Genomic DNA, 20479 nt, shown 5'->3' with positions numbered 1-20479 from the left:
AAAATTAACCATCACACTGAGTTCAGATGGAGCCCCTGTTTCCAGAGGCATGCCTCTGTTATTGGTAAGAACAACTTTGGCACCCTGAAATGAGGTGGGGTGTCAGGGATACCCTGGCTGTGCCCTCCTCTGGTACTGCTGAGTGGTATGGAGTTTCCCTAAGCAGAACCAGGCTCAAGAGCAGACTTCCTGGGGACTGGAGAGAGCTCCAGCCCCTCTGTGTCTTCTAGATGAGCTCCCTTGGTCTCCTCTGACTCTGTAGGGGAAGGGGCAGTGGGCTCTGACCTGGGGCAGGTGTTGGCGAGGGTAGGGAACAGAGCCCCTACCTGGAGACTTAGAGTGTCTCTAAGCTGGTCCCAGTCACTGTATGCTGGCTTGACCTTTGAGTCAAGAGGTGATGAGGATTTATTAAGCACCTGCCACAGATGGAGACAGAGTTGGCCCAGGGACATCCCTGTGAGTCACACTTGTGCTGTCCTGGTCTCAGGAAAGTGTGATGAGATTGTTGGTTACCATAGGTGATGAGAAGGTAGGATGTTTGAGCAGCAGGCCCGGGGAATGTTGGCATGGAAGGGCACTCTGGGTCCTCAGCTTTAGAAGGATGGGGAGATACAGACGTTGCCAACCAACCTTGTTTCCTTGAGAAGGATGCTGTCTGTCTGTCTGCCCACCTGTAGCACTCACAGCACAACGCATTTGGACACAAACTGTGTCAGACCCATGGGTGCAGTGGAGAATGAGGCCTGAGAGGACTGAGGAACCTGGCTTCTGGGCAGGCACGAAGGGGAAGCCAAGGTGCAGAGTAGCGGGGGGAGGGGGTAGAATTCACCTCCGCACTGTGGCTCGGAGGGTGGAGCTGGCTGTCCCAATATGCATACACCTGGATTCTTCAGAGGAAATAGCTCCGAGGCTGTATCCGACTGGTTTCCTAATGGTGACTGAAAAGCTCCACTTTACTTGTTGTCACCATGCTACTGTAATCAGGAGGGCATCACTGCCAACTTGAAACCCCTTTCTCTCTTGTATTCTTCTAGAACATTGATTTGCTTACTATTTTTTCCCTTATCTGCCCAGCAGAAATGTCTTGAGGTTCCTCTATGTCCCGAGGCAGTATATCTCACTGGGGCCACGACCGAGGTCTTGTCTGTGGGAAACCAGCTCCCCTCCTGCCCAGTGGTGCCCACAGCCCAGAAGGGCCCAGCAGGGACAGCTGCCACAGAAGTTCAATACCTGAGCCCATGTTCTGTCGGGGCCTCAGAAAATGGGAGGGCAGTCAGGGTTTACCAACAGCCTCTACAATCACCTACTGGAGAAGGTAGGCAGGGCTCTGTGACTAAAGCAATTGAAAGCCTTCTAGAACATTCGTTCCATAAGTACACATCTCATCTAGAATAAGCTGGAGGAAGGCACATGGGGATGTATTCTGAAATAAAAGACAGGAAGATAAAGTTCAGGGTCGGTAGACTGTGGAGCACTGTCCACTCAGCAGAAGTGAGACCAGATTATAAAGCAGGGAGTGTGAATGCCAGAGAGGAGAGCAATGGCAGGGAACAAGTGTTGGCCAGGTTCATGAAAAAATGGAGTCCGTGGGTGGTTAAAATGGTTAACGTGCTCAGATACTAACCGAAAGGTTTGAGTCTTCTCAGAAGCACCTCAGAAGAAGGTCTGACAACCTACTTCTGAAAGGTCACATCATTGAAAATCCCATGGAGGACAGTTCTACTCTGACACACATGGGGTTGCCATGAGTTGAAGTCAACTCAAGGGCAACTTTTTTTTTTCCCCTGGATTGAGGGAAGAGATGAGCTTGGGGACCAGTGGGAAGAGGCAAGGTGACCCCAAGTTTTTTGGTGTGAGCAGCTCACCACATAACTGTGCTGACCTGAGGTAGGAGCAGGAGTGGTGAGGTAAGGCTGGTTCCTCTCAGCCCTGTGGTGTTTGAACACCCTCCGGAGGTAGGTGGGGAAAGCGGCTCACACCTACTGAACAGTGATTCCATAGAGCATCACCACCAAGGGTTTTACACCCTCCCTCTCCTTTAATCCTCACAGCTACCTTGTAAGGAAAATACTCTTACTAGTTCCTGTTCACACACAAGGAAACCGAGGCACTGAGAGGCTGCTCCATAACTTGCTCATAGCTCTACAGCTAGAGAGTAGCAGAGCTGGAATTTGAACCCTGGCAGTCTGATGGCCATGGCTCAATTTAACATGGTGTTGGGCAGAGTCTTTCATGAATACACATTCCTTGTGTCTCCTTTGTGAGGCATTGGTGGTTCAGTGGTAGAATTTTCACCTTCCATACAGGAGACAGGGAGTTAAATTCCTGGCCAGTGCACCTCATGCACAGCCACCACTTGTCTGTCAGTGGAAGCTTGCAAGTTGCTATGATGCTGAACAGGTTTCAGCAGAACTTCCAGATTATGTATACACACACACATACAGAGAGAGAGAGAGAGAAAGAAATTTATCTCAGGGAAATGGCTGATGCAGTTGTAGAGTGTAGAGACCAGCAAGCCCTAGTCCATGGGTCAGGCATCAGGTTGGAGGCTTCTTCTGACTCAGGCAACTGCAGGGCTGATGAACCCATGAATGGGAGGTCAGAGGGCAGGTCACTGGTTCACAGGCTGTGGAGGCCAATGAATCCCAAGATCTGCTGGTAAACTGCTAGCTTAACTCCCAAGAACCGGAGGTCAGATGATGACAAGCTAAACGCAGAATCCAGAGTAAGAGTCTTGCTAGAACATACATTTATATACTAGAGGCAGGCCACACCCCCAAGGAAACTCCCTTTCAACTGATTGGCTACTCATAGCGGATCTTACCATGGAATTGTTTACATCATTACATAACTACTAAATTACATCATCACTGCCAAACCCCTGAGAATCATGGCCCAGCCAAAATGTCACACAACCGTACCCATCACAGTCCACCCCTTATCAACTTGGTACCTGTACACATCTCCTTAAGGCAGACATAATCTCTAAATAAAGACAACTATAAAGTCATACTTCATGTAACATGATACAACTAATACACGTACAACCAAAACACACTAGCCGCCGTTTACATCTTGTATCTTATTAGCTAAGAAAACAAAAGTATTTGATGCACACAGACAATGAAGAAATACTAATAACAATTACTGTCCTCCTTTCTGCAACTTGTCACATGGTCATCGCTGGTATTTAGAACTACCTTCTTCCACCACCCATCCCGTATTCCCTTTGCCCTCAGCAAGCACCTCAGCTGGTCGTGGTTATTTGCTTGGCAGGTGACCCAAACCTTCATCCCTGAAGGGTCTGGGTCATTAGTAGTCATGTCAGAATTAGATTGTTGTCATTTTCTGTTGACTTCAGTCACAGGGCATAGTAATACTAAGGGATCTCCTGTAAATCAGACATACTCTTCTTTACCTCTATTATGTAACATAAATCCAATTTCCTCTTGGTAATCAGGATTAATAACACCAGTCAATATGGTAACCCCCTTCTCTGCCTGTTGATCCAGAGGCTTGAGGAGCCCAAAGTGGCCAGGTGGCATTCTTAACTTCCAGTTCAATGGAATCAGTGTTGTGTCTCCAGTTGGGAGCATTTTTCCCTTTGTAAATAAGACCTCTAGACCCACAGAGCATAGGGCTATGGGGATAGGAAGCAAAAATTTTGTGAGTGGGTCACTAGGGGTAATAGTGAGTGGTGCCACTCCCATTTCCACCCTTTGATTCCTGGACCCATGAATCCTGGCTACGGGAGAAACAGCACCATATATTGGACACTAGTTTAGAGCATATACAGCCACCTGGAGAACATTGGCCCAACCCTGCAACGTATTGCCACCTAGCTGGCATCATAATTCTGTCTTTAGAAGGTCATTCCATTGTTCTATCAAGCAAGTTGCTTCAGGATGATGGGGAACATGATAAAATCGATGAATTTCATGAGCACGGGCCCATTGCTGTACTTCATTTGCTGTGAAGTGAGTCTCTTGATATGAGGCAATGCTGTGTGGGATGCCATGGTGTTGGATAAGGCATTCTGAGTCCATGGATGGTAGTTTTGGCAGAAGCATTGCATGTAGGAAAGGCAAATCCATATCCAGTGTAAGTCTCTATCCCAGTAGGAATGAAACACTGAACTTTCCATGATGGAATCAGTCCAATGTAATCAACCTGTCACCAGGTTGCTTGCTAATCACCTCAAGGAATGGTGCCATATCGGGGACTCAGTGCTGGACTCTGCTGCTGGCAGACTGGGCACTCGGCAGTGGCTGTAGCCACATTGGCCTTGGTGAGTGGAAGTCTATGTTGCCGAGCCAATACATAACCTCCATCCCTGATATCATGGCCACTTTATTCATGAGCCCATTGGGCAATGATGGGAGTGACTGGGCAAAGAGGATGACTGGTTTCCACAGAACGCGTCATCCTATCCACTTGATTTTAAAATCCTCCTTTGCTGAGGTCACCCTTTGGCAAGCATTCACATGAGACACAAATATCTTCACTTCTTTGGCCCATTCAGAGAGACCTTTCCACATACCTCTTCCCCACACTCCTTGTCACCAGTTTTCCAATCATATTCCTTCCATGTCCCTGACCATCTAGCCAAACCATCAGCCACAGCCCATGAATCAGTATACGATTGCATATCTGGCCATTTCTCCTTTCCAGCCAAGTGAACAACCAGGTGCACTGCTTGAAATTCTGCCCATTGGGAGGATTTCCCTTTACCACTGTCCTTCAGTGAGGTCCCAGAAAGGGATTATAGTGCTCCCGTTGTCCACATCCAAGGTGCGCCTGCATATCACACAGAACCATCTGTAAACCAGGCACAAGTTTTCTCTTGCTTAGACAACTGATTGTAAGGAACTCCCCATGAGGGCATAGGTACAGACTGGGAGATGGAAGGTAAGGTGACAGGAGTTGACACCATGGGCATTTGGGCCACTTCCTCATGCAAGTTACTTGTGCCCTCAGGTTCTGCCCAGGCCTAATTTCATATATACCACTTCCGTTTAATGATAGAGTGCTGCTGTGCACGTCCAACTTTATGACTCTGTGCGTCAGAAAACACCCAGTTTATGATGGGCAGCTCAGGCTGATTGGTGAATCGGTGGCCCATGGTTAAGCGTTCAGTCTCTAATTAGGCCCAGTAACAAGCCAAAAGCTGTTTCTCAAAAGGAGAGTAGTTATCTGCAGAGGATGGTAGGGCTTTGATCCAAAATCCTAAGGGTTTGTGCTGTGATTCACCAATAGGGGCCTGCCAAAGACTCCAAACAAAATCTCTATCTTCCACTGACACTTCAAGCACCATTGGATCAGCTGGATCATATGGCCCAAGTGGCAGAGCAGCTTGCATGGCAGCCCAAACCTGTTGCAGATACTTCTCTTATTCTAGGCTCCATGCAAAACTAGCAGCTATTTGACCCACTTGATAAATAGGCCAGAGTAGCACACCCAAATGAGGGACATACTTCTTCCAAAATCTAAAGAGGCCCACTATGTATTGTGCCTCCTTTTTAGTAGTCAGGGCGGCCCGATGCAACAAGTTATTCTTCACCTTAGAAGAAATATCTCAACATGTCCTACAAAATCTTACTGAGGTGGAAGATACCTGATTTTTTTTGTCAGATTAATTTCCCACCTTTTAGCATACAAATGTCTTACCAATAAGTCTAGAGTTATTGTTACTACTTCCTTACTAGGCCCAATCAGCATAATGTCATCAGTGTAGTGGCTCAGTGTGATGTCTTGTGGAAGGGAAAGACCATCAGGGTTTCTAAGGATTAAATTTTGACATAGGGCTGGACAGGTGATAAACCCCTAAGGTAGGACAGTAAAGGTGTAGTGCTGGCATTGCCAGCTGAAGGCAAACTGTTCCTTCTGGTCCTTTACAACAGATATAGTGAAAAAGCATAGGCCAGATCTATAGCTGCGCACCAGGCACCGGGAGATGTATTAATTTTTTCAAGCAATGAAATCACATCTGCAAGAGCAGCTGCAATTGGAGTCATCAACTGGTTAAGTTTTTGATAATCCACTGTCACTCTTCAAGGTCCATCTGTTTTCTGCACAGGCCAAATAGGTGAGTTGAATGGGGATGTGGTGAGAATCACCACCCCTGCATCCTTCAAATCGTTGATGGTGGAAATAATCCCTCCAGAAATGCGGTATTGCTTTTGGTTTACTGTTTTCCTAGGTAGGGGCAGATCTAATGGCTCCCACTTAGCCTTTCCTACCATAGTAGCCCTTACATCACATGTCAGGGATCCAATGTGAGGGTTCTGCCAGTTGATGAGTATGTCTATCCCGATTATGCATTCTGGAACTGGGAAAAAGTCACTACAGAATGGGTTCGGGGACCCACTGGACCCACTGTGAGACAGACTTGACCTAAGACTCCATTAATAACCTGACTTCCACATTCCCCCACTCTGGTGGGCTACAGTGACATTTTGGGTATCCTGAAATTAGTGTCAAGTCAGAGCCAGTGTCCAGTAATCCCTATAAAGTCTAGTTATTTCCTTTTTCCCAATAAAGATCTCTCTCGTAAAATGTCATAGATCTCTTTGGAGAAGGCTGGGAAAAAGATTAACAGTATTAATTTTTGGAAGTGCAGTGGGGTCCTTCCTCAAGGGGACCTAGCTTCTCCTTCCTTCAATGTTGTGGGTCTCTAAATTGGCTCAATTCTGGGAACTGATTGGGGGACTGTGACTCTCTAGTCTGGCAATTCAAGTTACACTGATGTTTACTTGACCTAAAATTCTTTTGCTGCTTGTATAGGTGAAGTAAATAGTAGATATTCCATCTCTTTCACTGCTAGGGACACCATAAGTAACCGATGCCATAAGTCCATCCAAGTCAGACTATTCTGATTACTGCTTTGACTCTGCTGTCCATATGGTAACCATGCCCACCTTGTCTTTGTCAATTGAGTGCAACCATTTGGCCCCTACCATTACGGGATCCAACCAGCCCCATTGTAGTTCGGTGTCTTAATTCAGTTAGGGCAGTTCCTGCTGTCAAATCTAACTTACATAAAACAGCAATCACAGCAGTCTTTGAGGATGCTGGGCTCCCTTCTCCAATCCGTTCCTCACTGTTGTGGAAAAAAGTGTGTCCTCTGAGCACTCCATGTGTGGATCTGTGGGTCTAAACCGATAAATCCTCTCTAACATGCCCATTTCCCTAAGCCTTTGGATACCTTCCTCTACAGTATACCAAGTGAGGTCTGGTACTTCAACTTGATTAGTGTCAGCTACCGCGTAATCCATGCTTCAGTGAATGAACCAAACAAACTATTAGATCTTTTCCTAACCTCTCAAGCTGAAACACTGAATGAAGAATCTGTGCTTATTGGGCCCATATCAGTAAACTCAGATTGAGCCAACTTTATGTTCCTTGCACCATTATCCCACACCCTTAGTAGCCATTCCCATACATATTCCTGAGGTTTCTGTTTGTACATATTAGAAAAGTCAAGCAGTTCTTTTAGAGTGTAGTGTACCTCCTCCTGGGTCACACTTTATACTTCATCTATGGGGTTCGCTGGGACTTAAGTCTATTTTTAGGTCTAGAAGCAAAAATGGGTGGTGGGGATGCGTTCTGAGAACATTCAGCAACGTCTTGTAAGACATCTGCCTCAGGCAATGCCACAGACAATGACTCAGATGCCACCCCAGGTGATATCTCAGACAAAAGCTCTTTAAACACAGCTGGGATAATCTCATCAAATGTTGGTAGAGGGGCTAATGGTTTTACTGGGAAATGCAGCTTAGCAGACAAAGATGGTGTAATCTCTTTAGGTGGGAGTGAGAGGGATGGTTCTGTTGACAGGATGTTTCAACAGAATTTAGGAGCTCAGTGTCCCCAGCTCCCTGATTATCTGCCCATATGTCCCCGTTTCAAGTTTCAGGGTCCCATTTCTTCCCAATCAATGCCTTCACTTTAACTGCAGACACCATTCTCAAGGCTGTAATTCAATTGGCATTGTAATTCAGCCACTCTTACAATAAGATTCCGGACTTGGTTTTCAGCAATATCAGCTCTGTTCCTACAAGAAATAAGGCTTTCTTTCGGGACTCAAGTGGCAACTTTGAGGTCATTTATGTGGTGTTTGAGCTGTGACTCTGAAGCCCTAAGATCAACTCTTTCTTTCGCCATTTTGTCTAGTGGAAGTAGGACCAACCAATCAGCTTCCTTATACTTCCCATTCTGAAAAAATTGTAGAAAAGTATCAAATCTGTGATCATCCAGAGCCTTGCTTCTCACCAATACTTGATCTATTGGTAGTGATATTTTGCGTATTTCTATTACCACCTCACATCATGGAAAAGCAGTGCCCTCTTTACTACTGGAAGCAGAGTCATCAACATTAAGACTAACCAGACTTGAGAACAAAGTTAGAAAACTCATCCTTACGATTTTGTTTCTCTAGAATCATTCTCAGTACCAAACGTCTCAGGCTGGGTTCTCTAGTGAAGCAAAACCAGTGAATTGTGTGTGTGAGTGTGTATATATATATATATATATATATATATATATAAAATACATGGAGACCTAGTGGCACAGTGGATAAGAACTCAGCTGGTAACCGAAAGTTCAGCAGTCTGAATCCACCAGCCACTCTTTGGAAACCCTATAGGGCGGTTCTACTCTGTCCTATAAGGTCTCTATTATTCAGATTTGACTCCACAACAACTTTTTTTTTTAATGTGTGCATATACACACACACACATATAAGCCAAACCCGTTTCCGTCCTGTGGATTCCTACTCATAGTGATTAGTGACCCTATAGGACACAGTAGAAATGCCCCATAGGGTTTCCAAGGAGCAGCTAGTGGACTTGAACTGCTGACCTTTTGGTTAGCAGCCAAACGCTTAACCACTGTGCCACCAAGGAAAAAAGGAGGACTTCATGGAACACACAGTAAGTTTCATGGGTTGGAAAACTTGAATATACGATGGACACACCAAACCAAAAAAAAAAACAAATCCATTGCCATCGAATAGATTCCAACTCATGTCAACCTCATGTATTACAGAATAGGCTGAGCTCCACAGGCTTTTCTTGGCTGTGATCTTTACAGAAGCAGATTGCCAAGCCTTTCTTCCCTGGAGCCCCTGGATGTGTCCGAATAGCAAACCTTTTGGTTAAAAGTTGAGCACAAAACTTTCACACCATCCAGGAATCTGTAAGATGGACACATAAACTGTAAATAAAAGGAAATGCAGATACTCTAGGAGAGCCAGTCAGGACACCAAACTGCGTACAGAGCCAGCATCCAAGCTGGAACAGGAGGACAGGAGTGGGCTCCCAGAACTAGGGAGAACCTGCAAGAAGCTGGAAGACCTTAGTTACAGGGCAGCAATGATGTGTTTTTTCCTTCCAAAAAGGAAAGAAGAAGGAAGGAGGGAAGGAATTCAGGAAGGGGCAATAGAAACTTGTTAAAAAACGAGGGCACTTGGAATGCAGGGTCCAAGCGTGGAGCAATAGAGCATGTGGTGTGATCCTAAGCAAGAAGGAGAACCTGTTTGACCTGGAGGCAGGGAATGTCCCCCCTGGGAGAGACACATGGTCTCACCATTGAAGCCACTGAGGTGGAAATGCATGCTTGGGTCTGTGAGGACAATTCATCACTATACACTCAAGATGATAGAAATGCCCTTGGTGGCGTCCAGCTTCCGGAGTCGCCCATGGACTGGCCTGGAGAATGGGGTGGGCCCCAGCACTGATGCATATGTTGGCATTCCTTAGTAAAGGCACCTCAGGGCAGCATGAGGGGGAAGGAAGAAAGAGGTGGTGCCAAAACAGCCACCCAGAAGCAAGAGCTTCCCAGCAGGACCGCCAAGGAGACGACCACCTGCAGCCCCTAAGCAGGGGGCAGTTCTGGCTTCTGATGGGGGCAGTTTGTTGGTGTTCCTCAATAACCAAGACTCAATGGCCCTGGACCTCCTACCTCCACTCTTGACAGCCTCATTCCAGAACCCCAGGGATTCCTGCTACAGGCAGCCAACCGCCTTCTCCTTGATGGAAAGCCTCTTGGCTGCTTATGGAGATTTGGGAGGAGGCCTGTGGCTGCATGTGCTCAGCTGGCTGTTGGCTTCGTCTAAGGCCCCTCTCAGAGGTGAGAAAACTGAGGCTCAGAAGTGAGGGGACCTGGCCAGCGACTCACAGTGGCAAGTGGCACAGCCAACCTGTCCACAGATGTCCTCCACCCGCCCAGGGCTCCCCTCCCCGCTTAGCATTATCCAAGATCAAGTCTGGCTTTTGTGCCAGAATAACCCGAGATTACCTGGGACATGTCCCGTCCTCAAATCCCTTTGACAAACAACCTGCTCCTCATCAAGGTGCCAAGTTCTGTTTAACTGACGCACCCAGGAATTTACTCCATTCTTGAAGGCATTTTGGAGGTGTTTGTGGAATGTGGTTGCTGACACACAATAACTTGGGTCCCGGGCAGTTTTGGCAGAAGCGGGCAGGCCGGGCCCAGAAGTCAGTGGACACTCAGGATTTTCAGGCCACACCTCAGAGGCAGCTCCAATCTGCGCACAACCCCACAGGCAGGTCCTGGACGCGCCAGGCATCCTCAGAAGGGAGGGCAGCAGCAAGGGGGCAGACACAGAACCACCGGAGAGCAGGACCCAGTGGACACAGCCTGAACCCAGCCCCATGCCTGGCAGAACTGCTGGGGAGCTGGGACAGGCAGCTCAGACATGGCAAGTGCCAGGGAGGACCTCGAGGGTACCCTGTTAGCACAGACCCTGCCTGAGAGACTCCTTTTACAAGACACGTTTCTTCATGTGCCAATAATTCCCCCAAACCCACAAAATTCCACTTTCATGTTTTGCCAACATTTTTTGTATTGTATTTAAATCCTTTTGGGTCTTGGAGATTTCTTAATTTGTTTACTGTTTGCTCTGGAGTTTTGCAATCTCTCATGAAAGCCAGCTTTGAAGCCAGTGAGAATGAGGCACTTTGAAAGCATGTGCTCCTGGCTGAGAGCGCTGACCCGTGGTGCAGGCTGCAGGTGGCATGTGAGCGGCTGTGCACACAGACCTGGGTATGCACAGGCCCTTGGGGCCCCTTCAGGTGGGGTTCCCACTACAGATGAGCAGGTTCAGAAGAGAAGGGCTGGGGGTGCACTGAAATCCCACAGCCAACCCTGGAGTAGGGTTGCAACATGGGAGAGGGTGCATTCTTTGGCCCTGTCCCCTGAACTCCCCACCAGGACTTCTAGAACCTTCCTTGAGGTTGCAGTGACCAAGGCTCAAATGAATGGGCATCTCCAGAAATGAAGCAAAACCAAAGCTCCCGCTGCTGCACCTTCTGCACCCTGAACTGACGGCCTATAGGTCTTGTGGTCACAGCCGTAAGATGTAGACCACAGAGTAGGAGAGACGGAAGGGTGGGGCGCGGAGGGGAGGGTGCAGGGAACAAAGACGGGGCTTGTTGCCTGGGAGGCCAGGCTAGTGAGTGTGCTGCTGGTGAAAATAAGGATTGAGAGTAGGGAGAGATTTGGGTCAGGAGGAGGTGGCTGAGTGTGAGCTGCCCCTGGGACACCTGGGGAGGGGGAGGCGTCGCTAAGCACTAAAGGGACTCAAGAGTCTGGGACTGGGGACGGGTGGGACCACAGATGCCACCAGTAAGCTGTCAGTGGGTGCATGGGGAGTAGCAGTGAAGCGGTGGGCCTTGCTGAAAACTCAGCCTCAACTAAGAACGTACATATCCAGAAAAAATGTGAAGGAAGAGCCAGGGAAATTGGATTAAGATCCTGGACTGAACACAGGCACCGCCCCCTCTCTTGCCCCGTATCCCTAGAAATGCCAGGAAAACACACACATGCATTCACATGCACGCCTGCACACACTCGCGCACACACACGCACAAAATGCCTATGTCCACACACACACCTGGATGCACATGTGCACATATGTACATACACGTACATGCCTGCAAACATGCGTACACGTAATTGCCTAGATGCACATGCACACATAAGCACACAATGGCCTGCACACATACGTGCACACACGTGCGCACAGGTACATTGAAGCCATGGAGGGCTGGGTTACTATCTCTGCAGCTGAGTGTGTGAACATTTACATTGACCTGGATAAGTAAAGGCTACAGAAAGGCTCATCCATTGAGGGGGAACTTTGCTTCTAAATGAGTTTGCTACAAACTTCCAGCTTTCAAAGCTTCGTGGTTTTGGAATTAGAATGAAGGAGTGTGGGGCTATGACAACGACAACAGCAACCAAACCTCAGCAGGGACTGCTGGTCTCCTCTGTGCCTCATGCACTCTTCTCAGTCCCAGCTCTGCTACCCTCTCCCAACACCCTCTGAGCAAGCCTCTAAATATGACCACTGCTTCCAACACACATGCACACCAACACACACACACATACACACACATGCACACCAACACACATGTGCATGTGCACACATGCTTGCATGCACACATCCATGCACACATATGCACACTGACAACACGTGTGTGCACACATGCACACTGACAGACATACTTGCACACATGCACACTGACGCACATACATACATGCACACGCAGACACTGCTCGCACATGCATACGCATGTGCACACATGAGCACACACTCCACCATAGCAGCAGGGTAGGAGGCACGGTGAGTGAAGCCCAGGGCCGCAGGCGCATCTTGGAGCAGGGGGCGGGAGAGGACAGGAGCCCAAGGCGGCAGCACAGGGGCAGGGAAGGTTCTGGGGCCAGTAGGAGAGCACTATAGGACCTGGGCCACATATGGTATGCGGTGAGCTCACCCTCTCGGAGGCCAGCGTTCCAAGCTGACCCCTGAGAGGGCTGGCCTGGAGCCTGGCACAGCAAAGTCTTGGTGAGTGGCTACAGCTGTGCTCTTCGTGGGGCCATTTCCTCAGGTGACTTCCGTTTCCTCTGTGAAGTAGGAGCTGGCAGTGCCTAGGCAACTTGGGGGAGAAGGTTTGGAGGACCTGCTGGGGGTGGGGAGAGAGCACAGAGAAGCCGTCCAAGCTGGCTAGACAGGTGCCGAGCCCCAGCCAGCCTGGAGCGGCTCCCTCCACAGCTGCAGGATGCCGGCTCAGCTGGATGGCAGCTCCCCCCACTCCCCGGCCCTGTGGAGCACAGCCTCTTGCCCTGGCAGCTGAGGAGGGAGCCCTGGCAGGGGCATCCCTAGCCTCCCACCCTGGCAGGACAGTGTTCGGAGCGAAGTGGCACCATCAGAGCCAGAACCAGGGGCCTCTGCCCAGCAGCTAATCCTCAGATCACCGGGAACCACTGCCTTCCAGGGAGGCTATCCCTGCTCCAGGTGCTCCTGGAGTACCCTCGCCATCAAGGTGCTCCTGAGCTTGCTGGCAGCATGCCAGGCCCTGCCTAGCCGGGCTTGGGGAATTCCAGGGTGGGCCGCCCACCCTGGCAGGTGCCAGTTGGCCAGGTGCTTGAGTAACAAGGTTCAAAGGGACATTTTGATGTCAAGGACTTAGTCACCTCTCCCTGTGGCTCTGTGATGAGCTCTGAGGCCAGGAGGGCTGGACTCTCCTGCTCTAGTGGTGCAGCCCTGGGGACAGAAATTTCCCTCTTCCTGGTTCTGAGTGGGAGGAGCTGAGGGGCCCTGGCTGGAGGGGCAGGTAAAGGCCAACCCTTCCAGGTGTGCAGAGGAGGGCACTGACATCCACCCCAACCACAGGACTGGCCCAGCCAAGGCTGAGATAGAGACCCAGGAATGTCTCCTGTGAGTCTCTGCCAGCCCATGGCCAGGAAAATACAGACAAAAACCAACCCCGCTGCCACTGAGTCAACTCTGACTCATGGTGACCTCAAGTGTGCCAGAGCAGAACTTTGCTTCACAGGGTTTTCAAAGGCTGGTTTGGGGGGAGTGGATCTCCAGGCCTTTCTTCCAAGCCATCTCTGGGTGGACTCGAACCTCCAACCTTTCAGTTAGTAGCTGGGTGTTTTAACCATTTGTGCCAAAAATATAGACCAAGAACGGATCATTTTTAAGTTAAAGTATGTCGCAAATACTGCACAGGACACACGTGTGCTAAAAAATCATTTGTCTGAATGCCAGTGCGACAAGGCACCCGGTGTTTTTGTTGGCTAAGTCTGTTGCCTGACCCTTGTCCTGACTGCAGGACAGAGCCGCCTTGAAGCCGAGTTCACGGCGCTGCTCTGCCCCTTAACTCCCAGCCCCATGCTCCCCACTGCTCAGCCTCCCTACCTGCCCCCCCTCACCGGCCCACAACAGACCCTTGGGGTCCTCGAAAAGAAGTGCAAATTGTGATGGTGGTGTGGGGTTACCATCAACATGCCTCCCACTGAACCACACCGTAGGCACTGCGCTCCGGGTCCCTGAAAGCCAGCTGGCCGTCTTGGGACTGGCTGGAGAGTCCTGGCAGCACTGCACACAGGCTGGTCAACCTGGCACCTCGCACACTGGTCAACCTGGGACCTCCATTCAGAAATGGACACCTCCCTCCCAAGCAGGACGGCAGCTGGGGTGTGTCCCTCCCAATCGGCCGTGCCAGCCAGGGTTATGACGCACGCTCTATGCCTCCACGCCCCAAGCTCCCGAGGGTCTCCGTGAAGCCCCTCTCTCAAGCTTGAGACCAAAGGGGCAGCACCACGCCTCTCTGCTCCGCGCCTCGACACCCTCCTTTCCCCTCCCTAGCAACAGCCCTGAGCTCACAGACCTGCGCAAGGAGAAAATGACCTCAGCTGAAGAGCCTCGGCCCAGCCCCCACCCTGGTGAGGCGTCGGCACCCCAGTTTTCCTGGCCCCCCTGGTGGTATCGCTGAGTTACGGGGAGTCTTATTCCTTTAGCTTAAAATCACTTGTTTACACTCCCAAGGCTATTCTAGATCCACCTCCATGACGACCTCGGGTCTGCGACTAGGCTCAGTAGCAGCGCAGAGAACCCGCCCTCACCTGATCTCTCACCTGCTGTGGGGAGGGCCAGTCGGGCAATGGCGCCCCCTGCTGGCCGCTGAGTGGAGAGAACGCTTCTATATTTGATCCAGAGTGTTGTGCCCTTAAGCCCTGGACTGTGATTAAATGTCACCTGTGCCAGCCAGGCTGCCAGGCACACGGACCGACAGACAGAGATAAAAGAGACGGCGAGCAGCGCCTTCCGGAACGTACAGGGGAGAAAAGTGACGTCCACAGGCTCTTTGGCGTGGGGTGGAACAGAAAGAATTGCAACTGGTCGATGGAGGCGGCTTTCCTCACTGGGAGACCTGGCTCTGCGCAGGACCAGGACATCCCGGGGGAGTGGAGGCTGACGGGCCTCCTGGAGAGCAGTCTGGTTCTGGGGCCTGAGAACTAGCTCTGTGGCGTGGCGCTGCCCACCCCTTCATCTCCATGGCTTCTTTCTTCATCTACAGGACAGGGACACTGGTGGAACCTGCCCTGAGCATACTGAGAGAGATGCCAGTTGTGCAAGCCTGAGCTAAGCTGTCACTGTCATCCACCCCGAGGGATGCCACCCATCTCCTCAGGGCAGGTGGAGGGGTGGAGTGGGGATGCGTTCTCACAAACATGGAGGTGGGTCCCTGCCCTTACCTCACTGCTTAGGCTCTTGAGCAAAGGGATGCTGTCCCAACGTGCTGACCTAAAATACTGGAATCAAATCTTTTCTTGCTCAGGAGCATACCTGTGGAGCATACCTCCCCGGGTCTAGTTATCCCAGTCCAACCTTACCAGCAGTTGGAGAATTTGATAGCTAGCCACTACAATCATGGAAACATTTTTCATGATAGTACTCCCATCCATCTGTCCTTCCATCCACGCACACGTTCATACCCATGAGTAGAATCTACCTGGGCTTTGAGATGAGATCTCTTATGCTGGGTGTTGTGCTTACAGACTGAAGGGTGCTCCCATCTCTCCGTCCAACCCATACTCGTGGAGCACCTGGTCCAGGCACCACCACTCATCTGTCAGTAAACGTTGAATAGAAGGAAAAGCTGTTCAATATTTCACTGTTAAGCACGATGTTATCTGCACGTTCTCCATAGATGCTTGTTTTCAGATTGCAGTGCCTTGTGGGCTGCTATGATGCTGGAAGCTATGTCGGCAGTATTGCAAATACCAGCAGGGTCACCTACGGTGGACAGGTTTCAGCAGATCTTCCAGAATAAGACAGACCAGGAAAAAAGGCCTGGCAATCAACTTCCAAAAATCAGCCAGTGAAAACCCTACAGATCACATCAGAGCACTGTCCAATATAGCGCTGGAAGAGGAGCCTCCTAAGTTGGAAGATGCTTAAAATATACAGTGGCCGCAACAGTGGACTCAAGCGCACCAACAATTGTGAAGATGGCACAAGACCAGACAATGTTTCATTGCGTTGCACATGGGGTCACCATGAGTTGCACCAACTTGACAGCAACTAACAACATTTCAGGCTACACTGTGGCTGACCTCAGGGACCTTAAGACAAGAAGGAAGCATCCCTGTCCTCAAGGGCTCACATCCCACTGGGCAAGACACCCTACTTTTCCCAGAACTCTTCTGTATGTACATACAATGAAATGGACAGATTTTCAGTGCATAGTTTGATTAGTTCTAACAAATGCAGCCTTGTTACCACCATCTAACCACCACCACAATCAATCTTGCATATGGCTAATTAACTCACTTTGTTTCTTAAATGTTTCAATTTAAATTTATTCTGGAGTATTTTTTTTAATTAATTTTTATTAAGCTTCAAGTGAACATTTACCATTCCTATCAGTCTGTCACATGTAAGTTTACATACATCTCACTCCCTTCTCCCACTTGCTCTCCCCCTATTGAGTCAGCCCCCACAGTCTCTCGTTTCGTGCCAATTTTGCCGTCTTCCCTCTTTCTCTATCTTCCCATCCCCCCTCCAGTCAAGAGTTGCCAACACACTCTCCAGTGTCCACCTGATTTAATTAGCTCACTCTTCATCAGCATCTCTCCCCGCCGCTGACCAGTCCTTTTCATGTCTGATGAGTTGTCTTCAGGGATGGTTCCTGTCCTGTGCCGACAGAAGGTCTGGGGAGCATGGCCGCCGGGATTCCTCTAGTCTCAGTCAGACCATTAAGTATGGTCTTTTTATGAGAATTTGGGGTCTGTATTCCACTGGTCTCCTGCTCCCTCAGGAGTTGTCTGTTGTGCTCCCTGACAAGGCAGACATCGATTGTGGCCGGGCACCAACTAGTTCTTCTGGTCTCAGGATAATGTAGGTCTCTGGTACATGTGGCCCTTTCTGTCTCTTGGGTTCTTAGTTGTCGTGTGACCTTGGTGTTCTTCCTTTGCCTTTGCTCCAGGTGGGTTGAGACCAATTGATGTAACTTAGATGGCCGTTTGTTGGCATTTAGGGCCCCAGACACCACATTTCAAAGTGGGATGCAGAATGTTTTCATAATACAATTGTTTTGCCCATTGACTTAGAAGTCCCCTCAAACCATGTTCCCCAGACCCCAGCCCCTGCTCCGCTGACCTTTGAAGCTTTCATTTTATCCCGGAAACTTCTTTGCTTTTAGTCCAGTCCAATTAGGCTGACCTTCCTTGTATTGAGTGTTGTCTTTCCCTTCACCCAAAGCAGTTCTTATCTACTGATTGATCAATAAAAAACCCTCTCCTTCCCTCCCTCCCTCCCCCCTTTGTAACCACAAAAGTATGTGTTCTTCTCCGTTTTTTCTATTTCTCGAGATCTTATAATAGTGGTCTTATACAATATTTGTCCTTTTGCCTCTGACTCATTTCGCTCAGCATAATGCCTTCCAGATTCCTCCATGTTATGAAATGTTTCACAGATTCGTCACTGTTCTTTATCGATGCGTAGTATTCCATTGTGTGAATATACCACAATTTATTTACCCATTCATCCATTGACGGACACCTTGGTTGCTTCCATCTTTTTGCTATTGTAAACAGAGCTGCAATAAACATGGGTGTGCATATATCTGTTTGTGTGAAGGCTCTTGTATCTCTAGGGTATATTCCGAGGAGTGGGATTTCTGGGTTGTATGGTAGTTCTATTTCTAACTGTTTAAGATAACGCCAGATGGATTTCCAAAGTGGTTGTACCATTTTACAATCCCACCAGCAGTGTATGAGAGTTCCAATCTCTCCGCAGCCTCTCCAACATTTATTATTTTGTGTTTTTTGGATTAATGCCAGTCTAGTTGGTGTGAGATGGAATCTCATCGTAGTTTTAATTTGCATTTCTCTAGTGGCTAATGATCGGGAGCATTTTCTCATGTGTATATTGGCTGCCTGAATATCTTCTTTAGTGAAATGTGTGTTCATATCCTTTGCCCACTTCTTGATTGGGTTGTTTGTCTTTTTGTGGTTGAGTTTTGACAGAATCATGTAGATTTTAGAGATCAGGTGCTGGTCTGAGATGTCATAGCTGAATATTCTTTCCCAGTCTGTAGGTGGTCTTTTTACTCTTTTGGTGAAGTCTTTAGATGAGCATAGGTGTTTGATTTTTAGGAGCTCCCAGTTATCTGGTTTCTCTTCATCATTTTTGGTAATGTTTTGTATACTGTTTATACCCTGTATTAAGGCTCCTAGGGTTGTCCCTATTTTTTCTTCCATGATCTTTATCGTCTTAGTCTTTCTGTTTAGGTCTTTGATCCACTTGGAGTTAGTTTTTGTGCATGGTGTGAGGTATGGGTCCTGTTCCATTCTTTTGCAAATGGATATCCAGTTATGCCAGCACCATTTGTTAAAAAGACTATCATTTCCCCAATTGACTGACACTGGTCCTTTGTCAGATATCAGCTGCTCATACATGGATGGATTTATATCTGGGTTCTCAATTCTGTTCCATCGGTCTATGTGCCTGTTGTTGTACCAGTACCAGGCTGTTTTGACTACTGTAGCTGTATAATAGGTTCTGAAATCAGGTAGAGTGAGGCCTCCCACTTTCTTCTTCTTTTTCAGTAATGCTTTACTTATCCGGGGGTTCTTTCCCTTCCATATGAAATTAGTGATTTTTTTCTCTATCCCCTTAAAATATGACATTGGTATTTGGATTGGAAGTGCATTATATGTATAGATGGCTTTTGGTAGAATAGACATTTTTACTATGTTAAGTCTTCCTATCCATGAGCAGGGTATGTTTTTCCACTTAAATATGTCCTTTTGAATTTCTTGTAGTAGAGCTTTGTAGTTTTCTTTGTATAGGTCTTTTACATCCTTGGTAAGATTTATTCCTAAGTATTTTATCTTCTTGGGGGCTACTGTGAATGGTATTGATTTGGTTATTTCCTCTTCGGTGTTCTTTTTATTGATGTAGAGGAATCCAAGTGATTTTTGTATGTTTATTTTATAACCTGAGACTCTTCCAAACTCTTCTATTAGTTTCAGTAGTTTTCTGGAGGATTCCTTAGGGTTTTCCATGTATACGATCATGTCATCTGCAAATAGTGATAGCTTTACTTCCTCCTTGCCAATCTGGATACGCTTTATTTCTTTGTCTAGCCTAATTGCCCTGGCTAGGACTTCAAGTACGATGTTGAATAAGAGCAGTGATAAAGGACATCCTTGTCTGGTTCCCGTTCTCCAGGGAAATGCTTTCAGGTTCTCTCCATTTAGAGTGATATTGGCTGTTGTCTTTGCATAGATGCCCTTTATTATGTTGAGGAATTTTCCTTCAATTCCTATTTTGGTAAGAGTTTTTATCATAAATGGGTGTTGAACTTTGTCAAATGACTTTTCTGCATCTATTGATAAGATCATGTGGTTTTTATCTTTTCTTTTATTTATGTGATGGATTACATTAATGGTTTTTCTGATATGAAACCAGCCTTGCATACCTGGTATAAATCCCACTTGATCAGGGTGAATTATTCTTTTGATGTGTTGTTGGATTCTATTGGCTAGAATTTTGTTGAGGATTTTTGCATCTATGTTCATGAGGGATATAGGTCTATAATTTTCTTTTTTTGTAATGTCTTTACCTGGTTTTGGTATCAGGGAGATGGTAGCTTCGTAGAATGAGTTGGGTAGTATTCCGTCATTTTCTGTGCTTTGAAATACCTTCAGTAGTAGTGGTGTTAAGTCTTCTCTGAAGGTTTGGTAGAACTCTGCAGTGAAGCCGTCTGGGCCAGGACTTTTTTTTATTGGAAGTTTTTTGATTACCGTTTCAATCTCTTTTTTTGTTATGGGTCTATTTAGTTGTTCTACTTCTGAATGTGTTAGTTTAGGTAGGTAGTATTGTTCCAAGAATTTATCCATTTCTTCTAGGTTTTCAAATTTGTTAGAGTACAATTTTTCGTAGTAATCTGAAATGATTCTTTTAATTTCATTTGGTTCTGTTGTGATGTGGTCCTTCTCGTTTCTTATTCGGGTTATTTGTTTTCTTTCCTGTTTTTCTTTAGTCAGTCTAGCCAATGGGTTATCAGTTTTGTTAATTTTTTCAAAGAACCAGCTTTTGGCTTTGTTAATTCTTTCAATTGTTTTTCTGTTCTCTAATTCATTTAGTTCAGCTCTAATT

The 20479-nt window shown here is 47.7% G+C and overlaps 1 protein-coding gene across 1 annotated transcript in view; it reads left to right on the top strand.

Annotated features, from left to right (window-relative positions):
- The window catches only part of TSPEAR (thrombospondin type laminin G domain and EAR repeats), a 93305-nt gene that overhangs the window by 51340 nt on the left and 21486 nt on the right, over nt 1-20479 (top strand). The window lies entirely within an intron of this gene.

The sequence above is a fragment of the Elephas maximus genome, chromosome 2 (assembly GCF_024166365.1).
Source record: "Elephas maximus indicus isolate mEleMax1 chromosome 2, mEleMax1 primary haplotype, whole genome shotgun sequence".
NCBI classification, from domain to species: domain Eukaryota; kingdom Metazoa; phylum Chordata; class Mammalia; order Proboscidea; family Elephantidae; genus Elephas; species Elephas maximus.
Note: the sequence above shows the minus strand (reverse complement) of the source record. Positions and strands in the feature narration are given on the sequence as shown.